This window comes from Pezoporus occidentalis, unplaced genomic scaffold, assembly GCF_034315485.1.
Source record: "Pezoporus occidentalis ecotype Australia unplaced genomic scaffold, CSIRO_AGI_Poc_V1 ctg4, whole genome shotgun sequence".
Classification (NCBI taxonomy): domain Eukaryota; kingdom Metazoa; phylum Chordata; class Aves; order Psittaciformes; family Psittacidae; genus Pezoporus; species Pezoporus occidentalis.
The window spans coordinates 19720731-19732659 of NW_026915724.1; the positions used below are offsets into that span (position 1 = coordinate 19720731).

At 38.7% G+C, this 11929-nt stretch overlaps 1 long non-coding RNA gene across 1 annotated transcript; it reads right to left on the reverse strand.

The window, feature by feature from the left end:
* Positions 1-7567: 7567 nt before the first annotated feature.
* Positions 7568-10730, reverse strand: LOC134171026 (uncharacterized). Its single transcript, XR_009967455.1, has 2 exons — positions 10641-10730; positions 7568-9027 (listed from the first exon to the last, which is right to left on the reverse strand). It is a non-coding gene; the product is annotated as an uncharacterized LOC134171026 (long non-coding RNA).
* Positions 10731-11929: the final 1199 nt, after the last annotated feature.

Sequence of the window (11929 nt, forward strand, 5' to 3'; positions counted from 1 at the left end):
TCTGTAAAAGCTGCTTTATAATTAAGCTTCAGAAGTATCTCAGTACTGTCACTCAGAGGTGAGGCTACACAGAACAACTACAACCAAGAAGACTACAACCAAGGTCAAGGTCTCCCCAGAGTCAGACAAGATGCAAAACCCTAATTCTTCTGCTTCAAAAGATAAGACCTGTGAGCAATAATGTCACTGCTGTCAAAGCTAAACTCATGATAAAATACCATCAGATTGTCATCAGGTCTCAGTGTTCATTAGGCAGGACACGTCACCTCCTAGTAAGGCACAGTACCTAAATATAGGTTCTGGAACATTAACATTTGGTCCAATTCCCCCATTAGTATCCCCATTTTCCATTCTTAAACATGGATCCTGCCTTGCCCACAATAACACAGCAAATTAAGTCTCACAAAGAGCCGAACATCACATTGTTCCCCTTCCGTAAACACTGCCAGACTAGAAGCACTCAAAAGCTGCCATGGAACACAACAGGAGGTGTTTCTGCAAATTTTGCTCTTCTGAAAAGCAAGATTATTCATGGCATTAATAGCTGCAGGATCAAAGGTTGCTGCAACTCTTCACTGAACTCTAAGGCTGAGCTACCAGCCTGGGATAGTAGCTAACCTGCTGTAAGAGTCAGCTGAATTCAAAACCAACTATCTTTAAACGGACTTGGTTACTGTTTCTAGCTTTGGATCAGCGTTGCTCTCACGCAGGCCCAGATTCCTTGTGTAAAGGTTTCCCTGAGCCACACTACTTCCTGACCCAGCTATCACAGAGCTTTGAACTGCAGTCTTACATACATCCAAGATTTCCTCTTCCCATTCAGTAATCTTTTCTCAGAACTCCTCCTCAGTGTTGTAATTCTACTTTAATGCATCCAGATACTATCTCGCCCCCCCCCAAAAAAAAACAAAACAAAACAAAACAAAACAAAACAACCAACCAAAACCACGTGGTACTTAGGCTTCATAAAGGAATTTCTCAATCAGTTGCATTATTGCTAAGGAGTACTGCAAAGACACAGAGTTCTGTAAAGCTTGCCCTTGCCACCACCGTAGTCTAAGTTTTGTCAGTGTTCTAAGCCAGGCAAAGATTTTCTGCTTCCACTCTCTCCAAGCACCCCGTTCATAGAGAATCCAGGTCTGCCTCCTACCTGTCTCTTCGGACAAGCAGGCTCTCCCTCCATTTATTTGCTCCAGCTGAGAAGCACCATGTCTGTCAGCTATGACAATTCCCTTCTGTAAAACAAAGCAAAAAGTAAAAATTAAAAATAAAAAATAATCTAGAGCCCTCTACTTCAAGGGCCTACTCTGTCAGTTCTGAGATAAAAAAAATAATTGTCGTACCATGGCTGTTCTCTATGATGTCTAACTCAAAATGGATGTCCTAGTGTGGTCTCCATCTTGAAGAGTGCAAAATTCCCCGGCAGAATGATGATAGAAATCTGCCAGATAGATTATAATGCTGATGCAGAAAATGTAAATCTTTGTGAAGTATGTAATTTTGTAAAGTATCTATAACAGTTTTTTTTACCCTGGTGCATATAACCATATGTAGAGGTACAGGTGTGTTATACTGATTAGACTCTCGGGGGGCAAAAAGGAAATTCCAGGACATAAGGTTATATTGCTTGTAATCACGAGTGAAGAAGTGCTAATTAATAAATTGTTCTCACTGGACAGGCAGCTTTCAAGGGTCCTGTTTTCATCTCCATAAATCAGGATTGTTAGAAAACAAACTGACCAGTGACCACTGCAGCAAAACCCAAAAGCTTTTCTCTAAGATATTCTTTCAAAGTCTGTGCAATGCTTGATGCATGCCTTTCATTTTTCATTAAAAAGAAATCACTTGGTAGCTCTAATAATTTCAGCACAGACCATAAAGAGCTGAATTAAAGCTGGGCAGAAATATAAGCTTTCAGGATCTAAAGGACAAACTGAGGTTATCGCTTCAGATGCTTTAAAAGACGAATGTACAATTTTACCTGAACCAAACTTCAAAGACAGTGAAGGCCAAGTGAAAATAAAAAGAAAAATGAAAAAGATTACAGCAATTACTTAGCACTGATGTCTCAGTAGCAGAAAAACAACACGCACTTAGGCTAGAAAACATCCATGCCTCTGATAAATAACCTGATGCTTAAAACCAAAAACAAATCCCAAAACCAGACACCCAAACTCTGAAATATTACTTTACACTCTATTTTATTCTTTTCATGTTACAGTATAAATAGCAGTGACAACTATGTTTCTTATAAAACAGATGTTTTTGAATACATAATAGCAAGAGGGAAATAGTAGCAAGGGGTGAAAGGGAGAAAAAGGGAGGAAAATTATTTTTCCACCCTACCACTAACCTAGAGACCTACTAAGCTCTATAGACAGGGCAGGGAGAGGTGGCAAAGGCAATGTATTTCCCAGACCCATAAAATTCACCATGATTATCTTTATGGACCCACTTACACACATCTCTGCAGAATTTTATTACTTCAAAATAATGTAATATTTCCTAAAAGGAGAATTACCCAAGTTTGTCATGAAAGGCTTGAGAATTCTGAGGTCTCCCAAGACTATCATTCACTGTAACAGCTAGAAGAGCTTGGAAAATACAGCTAAAGATGCAAGTAGCACACAGGGATCTTTGCCAAAACTCCCTTCCTAGCAGCTTACTGCCTCCCAATCCTTTCTCCTGCTAGAATCTCTACATCTGCACTGGGGTTTTCGATGTTCATTCTACAAACAGTTAAAAATTACTTTTATGTTAGATACTGGCAGCAGCACAGCCAAAATACCTGATTTGGTGGTTTTGGCCCAACAGAGGCTCTAGCAGAAAGAGCTGCCCCAATCTCCTTGCCATGTTCAAGACAAAATTGGCTAGTAAATCTTTTGGCAGATTAGCAATGATAAAGAATTCCAACTGATCATTATTATTTAATATGAAATGAGCTCATGATCTCAGGGTGGTTCTGGCTGTAAGGTGGCATTACATCATTCACCCTTACTGTTGACACTGGAGTTTTTGGCACACATTTAGCAGACAGCACCTGCCTTTCTAGAACTCAGATATGCAATTCATTACTAGTCCAGCTCCCCTTATATACTAATCAGAGAAGCCACAGCTCTGATAATAGGCTTTTTTTTTTTTTTTTGGCTAGGACATCCATATCTGACTCAGAGGAGGACCAGATAGCACAATCATAAAAAGAAGTTATAGTTCTGCCTCTTGCAGCAAGTCCTACATCAAACTACCACCTGCAAAACCACTCGAGTAAACCATAACTTAGCCATATTATAGAAGGTACACCAGCAGAGACAACTGACAATAGGTAGTGAGCTCAGAATCATGTATACATGCAAATTATATGACCACACACAGAGAAACCCCCATGTTCATTTTCCAGGGCAAGTGACCCATCCATCAAAGCCATGCCTCTCCATTTTAGAATGGAGATGGATGTTGCACAGGGCAGTGTCAAATGCTTTGCACAAGTTTAAGTAGATGTGCCAGTTGCTTTTCTCTTATCCACCAGTGCTGTACTCCCATTGGAGAACACCACCAAATTTGGTAAGTAAATTTGCCCTTAGTGAAGCCATGGTGGCCATCACCAATCACCTCCTTGTTCTCCATGTGCCTTAGCATAGTTTCCAGGAGGATCTGCTCCATGATCTTGCTGCGCACAGAAGCGAGACTGACTGACCTGTAGTAATGCCCAGAAAATATTACAGCATATACAGTAACTTCACAAGAAGGCAAAGGATACATACCAAAACAGCACAAAGTAATCTTGTGAATTTGGTCATATTTGTGGCAATGCAAATGGCATCATGTTAACTGGAGAGAACCTTTTCCCCAGTATTTGCTCAGCAGTAAGAGCCGTCCTGGTTTTACAGATATGGAAAAACCACTGCTGGTTCCCTGTGCCAAGCCCTTCAGTGTCAGATACAGAAGTCAGGTCCCTTGGCTTTTAACTCCCCTATTCTAATGATAAAAGTTATCCACATACTTAAAATGTATTTTATGTGTTTTGTAAATTATTAAGTAAAAGTATTGCAATTTGACACTGCAAATACCAGAAAAAGCCTAGAAACAAGTTAAAATCTGAGGCTTGGACAGTAATGATTATGTCGTGTCTTCACAGCTGAACATATTTTTTTCAAGTTGTAACTGCTGTGATCACTGCTATTGACAAAACAGGATTGACTCTACAATCTTCGATAGCCATGAAAGAATGAGTCAGTAAATTGGGAGTCAGAGATCAGAACCTGTTCTGTCCTCAGGAAGTAGGCAGAAATCACAACATCTCTGAATTAAGTAAGGACATCAAAAATAACCCTCCTGGTTTTTGTGAAGAAACATGAGAAGTTGAATACCCTAACTTCCTTGCAAATGTTCATCCCTATTAATTTTAAAATACACAAAAATTATCTCCTTGGCTTCTCCTCAGGAGAAGGGGGATTTCCTCCATTCTCAGCATGAAAGCAAGAGGCAAACCCGCACAGCTCTGGTAACTCCTGAATTGTCAGCATGTTCATAGATAATCTCTGACCTGGATGTTGCAGTTTGTTTTAATGTTTCATAACCATACCCTCTTTGATCTGCAAGTCTTTAAATACGCAGTTCTGTACTTTCAAAGTACAGGAACAGCCACTGCTTCAACTAATTTAAGAGAGAACTGATTTCCATTAGTTATTAAAAATTAAAAAGAAATACTTCTGACAACATAGTTGAAAGCATTATTCTATTATCAGCAATTTAAATAAAAGTCATCAGTTGCCCATTGTTTAAATTCCACTGGTGATATACTGTAATTAAAAAGAAGAGGAAGACAACTGAACATATTACTGACTTCTGTGTGCTGGACCCTAGAAACTGAACTCCGATGAGGAACAGACAAGCCAAGCTATTGGTTTAACATCTTTGCACAGAACTAACTTCACCAAGATGAATATTTGTTTTGGTGTAGTGGTTTGGGTTTTTTTTTAGGGAGAGGAGTCAAGTAGACATCAGATTTGGTGTTGATAAAGTCACTCGTCATCTGTGCAATCACCATAGTTATGCCTGAGGGTTTGTAACTGTAAGCCTAACTTCGGCTTTAAACCCACAAACGATTCATCAAAACTTTAAAAGGCCCAAATAGTTTCACAGGGAGTGAAATGCTCTTCATGTTTACCTGTAGTTTTGTTTGTACTGTCCCATTTCAACTGAGATACAAACTGTCACCACCTTTTCTGTTGTGCTTGGGGCATTCAGTATCTTCCCCTTGTGCATGTGTCACTGTCTAACAACATAACCGAACTCCTTTCAAAGCCTTTCCTTCTATGCAGAGATTCAGGCCTTACTTAACCCACTTAATCACTATCATCAAGAACAAAGCATCTTTAAGATATTTGAATTCCATAAAAATTCACCTGAAACTGTCCTACAACTTCTCAAGTTACTGAGGAACCCAGGCAGATCAGCAGACAAGGGCAGCATAATTATGTAAACCTCCTTTCCTTAGGAATTCCAGATAAAACTCCTCATCTAGTTCTTCTTTGTTATGAGTGTAACATTTCAAGGTTCATTCAGTGCTACTGGGTACCCTTTACTGCCTGCTCCTTAAAGAAGCAGCAATCATTTATTCCTAAGTGAAAACTTCATGCCAAAGCAGCACCTGGCAGCCCCTACCCTAATCCTCAGAAGCCTTTGCCCTGGCCAGATCTTTGGAGTGCAGCTTCCCTCAGACAAGCCATGAAGACAGAACACTCAGTTTTCGGTTTCTTCTCTATTTGGCTTACATGACACTCATGGCTCTTGCTGCTTCCACAGCTTTGAGCAGGAGCACTACATGATACTAAAGAACAGATGACCAGCCAACCCAGAAGCAGCTCTGACTGATCACATCTGTGAAGGCAGGTTTTCCCTACTGCCCCACTTTTATTGAAATCCCCAAGCTCCTATGGCATTAGATGAGGTTTCAAAGCAGCGTTAGGCACACTCAAGGCCCATCCAAACAAAAAAACGTACCGTCGTGACTCACAATGCATCAGCCAGTGATTCGTATAACTGGCTCCCCAGAGAGCTCTTTTGAAGTGTATGCGAGTCAACAGACTGACAGCAAAGCACAATATGACATCACCAGGCACTCATGGGAGCCTCATTGCTTCTTCTGCAGCATGTCTCGTTCTCCTGTCTCCAGTACATCTCTTTTATAACTCCCTCTGGCTCTGTCAAAGCAAGTTACACTTTATTAATTTGCTGATCAGGTCCATTCATATTGCAGAAATTAAACAAATGAGAAGTGCAGCAGTTTGAATGCTAGCGGAACTAGAAGTTATAGCACCTTGCCTCACTGAAGTCCTTCCATAAATCTGAACTAGGCCAAAGTCTCACTACTGCGCTCCAAGACCATCTGAACACCAAAGTGTGGCTGCTTGAGTAATACTAGCCTCCCACTCAAAGCAGCTTACTTGTCCATGCAGTCTGTAGTTCCAGGTAGTCTTGTGTCTCTGTCTCCACCAACACCTGGTTGCCTTTCTGCTGCCTTAAGCTACTCTTGACGCTGGGCCACCAACAAACCTTATCTTACTTGTACAAAATTTTACACTTTTGAAGTATAACTGGCATTCCTGACAGGGATGCTCTATAGCAAGTTGTTCAGCCACTTCAGGGAAAGTGCATTGTGGAAGATAATCATTAGCATGACTTTCTTAGCAGTTGTCATGCGTAACACTGTGCTACACAGACATGAAAGACTGAAGCTAACTTTGAGAGTGAGAAGTAGTATGGCTATATTCCTGTGGTATTTCATCAATAGTAAGCCTTACATCTCAGCTAACTTGTGAAGCAGGAACACCACAATGACAAGATCAGACTGTTAGCAGCGCTCAAAACTAATTTACTGTGATACATGTCACTTGGACAGACTTAGATTTTGGCCAGTCTACAGAGAACTTTTGCAGAGGCATCTCATTTCCCAGCAGATGCTGGCACAACACGCACACCAGAATGATCGTTTCTGCTAGGCATTCCATTCACTAAGCCTTCCAAAAGTAATATTGTTACCAAATTTGCAATATAGTATCTTCCATCTGTACATGCATTATTACAGTTAGTGTTGTAAGACAAGGAACTTTGATAAAATACCATTGTCAATAATCCATTATATAACTAACAGCACTGTGTGTATATAGACACACACAGGGATGCATGCAAAGCTTTGTATGCAAATGTTCTCTGCTTTGTGCTTTCTTCTAAGATTCACACCAACAGTGAAAGTCAGGACAGGTTACTACACTGAACAACTATGTTCGTAAGCACATACATTTCTGTAAACCCAGGACACATCCATATATATAGAACAGAACATCAGCCTGAAGTGTTCTGTATATTAATATGAGGCAGCAAAAATATTAAATAAACACATTCTGTTATTGTTCTTTTCCTTAGATTTATAACACCCATGAAATTACATTGTTTTATTAGCAATGTTCATGTTTTCATACTAGAACTAGCAATACATTAACTGTATTACTACAAAAAAAAAAAAACAACAGTACAGCACTCTAAGAAAGTAAGTTTTCTCTAAGTGTTTTACCTCTGTAAACAAGCTTTATTTAAACTTCTGCGTTTAACAAAATTCTGTCTAATACAACATCCCCTATTCAGCATGAATAATAGCTCTCAGAGTTTTAACCTTTATACAAATATAAAGCTATTCCACTTCTAAAAACTGAACAATTTGAGAAATCATGTTTTGGAAGATGACATTTACTGACACCAAATTAATTAACAAGCAATGATTGTTGTCTCCTACGTAATCCTTATCTTTGTCTGTCTCAAGTATGTGGTTCAGTGTTTGTGTTAAAGAAGCAGATTAAAACTTCAATTTAAATGGGGAAACTAAAACAGAAAAAAAATAGGGTATGTGCTAAATTTATTTCAGCATTTCCAACTTCTCTAATTATAAAACAGTTCGTAAGTCTATGCATTGCGTAAACCCCCTCTTTTCCCCAAAAATCTTCCAAACCCTCAGTAAGGGTAAGTACTGATCACCACTTTGGCCGTAGTTGTCATATCCATTTCAGTATTGTACACCACTTACAACATGGTGCCTATCCAGTTATCACTGCTGATTAAAACACTCTTTATTCTAGAAGAAATTAGATTCAACAGTAGCAGCTATTGCTCTACTGCCCTCCTGAGCAGCACTGCTCATGGCAACATGGCTCCTACTAACCACATGACATAATCACACACAGTTGAGTACGTCTATATTTTATCATGAATTAGACATGTTAACATGAATAGGTATGGGTGAACAATTCGACAGCACACAGTTACAGAGTGCTTTGCATCCACTAGAGTTTATTGCAGGTATACATTATTTATCTAGTATTAAACCTGCAGCAGCTTCTTTTCAGAGAAATTAGTGAGAACACATGCATTGGTTCAACATCAATTAGTTTTCCACTGAAAAGTCAAAAATACAGTTTTTTTAAAACTTTCAACATTTCCATTTCATATTTAAGGCTAAAAGGTTCTGTTTTCAAGGAGAAGTTACTCAGTCTTAAACTAATGTGATTTAAGAAAAGAAGTGCTAACCAGGACCTAACTATATGCAGCTTGCTTAGATCTTGCGTCTGCAGACACACTTGCAAGAGACTGAAATAGATGCCAATCATCTGCCTTAACTACACACAGGTAAGAGACAATTAGCACCTTGTAAAGATGTAAACAACCCAACACAAAGACTGAAAGTCATTCGAACTTGGTGTAGCCTTCTTCCTTCCACTTTTCAGGACTAACCAGTTAATCAAATATCTCCACACCTGAAGTTTATCTCTGAACAGCTGAAGTCAGATCCTTAGCCATTTGATGATCCCACATAAGACTGTTAAGCATCCAGGTGATTAAATTCCAGCTCCTCAGGAGACTAATGACTCAGACTCAGGTTTTGTTACATCTCATAATGGGTACAGAGGTGGGGCAGGTACAAGAGATTCTAATACTTGCTGTTATTAGGATAGTAGCTCTTACTACATCTTTTAACTGCAATGGAAAGTGGAAGAACAGTTTTTAGTGTCTTAATAGTTAACAGATAAATATATGATTAACAGCTGTGTAAAGATTTATATTTGCTCCATGAGGATGTACAGCTTGTTTATGTAGTTTCACTTAAGTGTCCAGAGACTGCTTCTTATCAAGACATGAAACATTCACGCTAAAAGTTTAGGCTGTTATATACTAACTTTACACTGAGGATCCAAGCTCAACTGCTTCTACCTTAAGCATCTCCTAATACATAACCACAATTTCCCTGAGCCCCCAGGGCAGTTACCCCGCCCCCCCCCCCGGCTATGACTCCTACCACACAGCTAATCATGCAGGCCACAGAGCACCTAAGAAGTCCTGAGAATGTTCCTCAAGATTTCTGGATTTTGAGATAACTTTATTTAAAGTTATTTTATATAAAGTTGATTTAAAGACTCCCAAAGACTTCTAAAATCGCAAAGACTATCACAAAAATATTTACATGAAGGACTATTGGAGTATTTACACTCTAAAAACATCCAAGTGCCCAAATCCCACAAAAGCAAATGCTTATAACACAGTTTTAGGGACTGCCTGCCAGAATGTCACTTGCTTTACATAAGGCTTCTCACACTACTTACAGTTAAGGGCTGTCACAGGTCCCATGCTGTGCCCAAGACAGATATTCATAGGGTCACTGTGTTTCGAGATCCATGATCCCTTACATTCATTTTGGACATTGTGAAAGATTACTTGGTGACAGGCTGCCTCAGACCTTCACAAAATAAACTAGCTGTCTCAAGCTGCTCATGGACTGCCCAGAGAATACCCTTATCTAAGCGCAATGTGCCAAAAATCCAATCCTGGGGATGCTCCTAGGTTACAGTTTAAACTCCACCAACACATCATAGTTTAACCAAAAAAAAAGGAAAAAATAAAGCCCAAAAACCAACCACACAACAAATCAACCAACAAAAAAAAAAAAAAAAAAAATCAAAAACAAAACAAAAAAAAAACAAAAAAAACAAAACCACAAAAAAATCCCCAACACAAAACCAAACCAACAATTCTGTAGGGTGCATTATTTTACTTCAAAATTCGTAAGAAACATCCTGATGATCACGTGTAGAAAGAGCACGTGAAAGTGAAAGCAGTGAAAGGAGAAAGCCCATGCAGACATCAGAAGTGTCAGCACTACTGAAGACAGAGAGCATGCACTCCTGTATCTCTCCCCTGCTCAATCCTCCTTTATCTGCAAACCTTCAGGATTTGGGTCTTAAAATCAAGCACCAACATGTGACTTATTCTTCCTAGTACAGAAGTACTCAGTGTGGGAGAGCAGAAGCACCAATCCAATTCCTGTGATCCTCCCTAAAACCAACAAAATCTTGTTTAAATTAATTTTCTTAGAGTGTAGCACTCTCATTGCCTCCTAATACTCACACCTGGATGGGCCACATGCAGGTTTAGCAATCTTTCTTGATGCCCTACATTATAACTGCAGACAGACACAGTCCCAAATCATCATAAGGTGCATTCGCTTTGAGAAGACTAGGGCCTCAGGCTATGTCTAGAATTTTAGAGAAAGCTAGTCAACACCCATTACCTGTCACTTTAAAAACCTCACACACCTTTTTGAGCAGTGAAAATCCAAGTCTTCCTTAATCATCAGACACCTTTTCATGGTGGATCCCAGGTGAAAAGATCAGCTCACCAGTGTCACCTGCAAGACAAATGCATAGTCCCTAATTTTACACACTTGCATCTCAGTCACTGAATCTGTTTAGCTTAGTATGTACATAAATGCTTAGTAAATAAGATAACATTAATAGCCTGCTTATATGCTCAATTGATGAACCTATGCCATAAAGCTGTAAATTTGATTAGTCACTCAAAATCTCTGTAATGCATCTACAATATTGAAAAGAGTATCTCGTTTGCAGTTAAATATGTAAAAATTACACCCAGCTTAGAATAATTAATTTGTGTATTTTAAATTGTGTAACACTGAGGATTAACAAAACAATTGCAGTAGTAAAAATAATAAAGTGGATGCAATACCTATGAAAATAAAAAGCTGACAGCTTTCAAAACAAAGCTCCCAACATATATTCAGAGCAGGTACAGCACAGAGTTTTTAGCATACAGTAAATGCTTTTCTACATTCAGTACACAGTGTTTAATTGTGGCCTGTCATAAAATCCCACTACTTTTAACAAGTCTACATCCTTTTCAATCTTTGTTGAACATAAGGTTGTAGACCTAAATATTTTTATTTTCTGTACTGTTATACCTAATAACCAACATTCACATTTACATTCAGCTAAAAAGGCATGGAAAAATCTGCAGTCCCAGAAGGCAGCATTTCCTACACAAGCCTTCCCCCCTTATGGCAGGGAATGGTGACAGAGCATCCTTAGCAAGAACTTTCTATTCCCAAAATATTAAGATACGGTACCATTATTTCCTTAGTTCACAGCTGTAACAAGTATTACAAGTTAGTTTTTTCATCATACAAAAACTAAATAAGTTATTTACTGTTACACCAAATAATGTTTAGTGGAATTAGTATATTTCATTCATTATGATTGCATTGCTTGTACTTCTGCAAGGCAAAGTTAACCTTGTCTTCCAAGGACAGAAATAATTTGAGACACTGCTCCTTAAATATAAAAAACAAACCAAACTTTTAGCATAGACTCAACTAAGAAAATACTTGGCTGATCATTAAGTTATTTTGTGTAGAGTAGACTACACTAAACAGAATAAAAGTGCCCAGACATAGTTATGAAGAGTTATTTAACATTCTGCCCTGAAAATAGATCAGCTATCAAGTGTAAACATCTCTTAGGCTTTTGTTTTGTTGTTGTTGATTTATACAGTGATTTTTGTATAGCTAGATACAGTTTGCTGATGCAAA